The sequence below is a fragment of the Aythya marila genome (assembly GCF_965140915.1).
Source record: "Aythya marila genome assembly, chromosome: 8".
Taxonomy (NCBI): domain Eukaryota; kingdom Metazoa; phylum Chordata; class Aves; order Anseriformes; family Anatidae; genus Aythya; species Aythya marila.
The window spans coordinates 3,897,266-3,897,907 of record NC_139049.1 but is presented as its reverse complement, the minus strand read 5'-3'; positions in this window follow the sequence as shown (position 1 = coordinate 3,897,907).

The following is a 642-nucleotide window of genomic DNA, read 5'->3' as shown; positions in this document are numbered from 1 at the left end:
TTTTCAGAGGTTTTTAAGATTACTATATTAATATTTCTAGTACACTGACATGCCACGATGAGGACAATGGCAGAATGGTTCTGTACTACTGTATTCACTTTTCTCTGGAGTTTCCTTCCCAGCTTATTCACTTCCTCATGCAATGCTGCATTGCTGGACCAGCACTATGGTGCACGTACCATCTGCAGATGACAGCCACCCCATTCTAAGGTCTGCGCTTGTGCAAGGTCAAGCTAGTTTAGTTTGAGTGAGTAGGTATAACTGAATGTGAAGTTGATCTGTTTCTCTTCAAAGTATGTATAAGCTGCTATCCAACAGCAGACTGGTAACTAAAACATTAACTTCTCCCAGTCTTGTTCAAATATAAGATAAAATAAAACTTTAGTGGGCTTGAGAATTTGAAATTTCACAAGAGGAGGCAGAACTGCAGTGCACTACAGGTTGAACTGTCTTTGTTACTGACAAGTTTATGTATAGCATATCTATAATAGTACTGTTCTGCCAGAGCCCTAAGGAAAGAGGCAGACAGCTTGTGCTGCTAAACGTAAGGGATAACACCTACCTGCTCAAGGCAGGCTCATCTGACAAGGTATAGTGCTGGACATGTACTCCAGCCTTCTTGAAAACCCTGCTGAAGTGTAA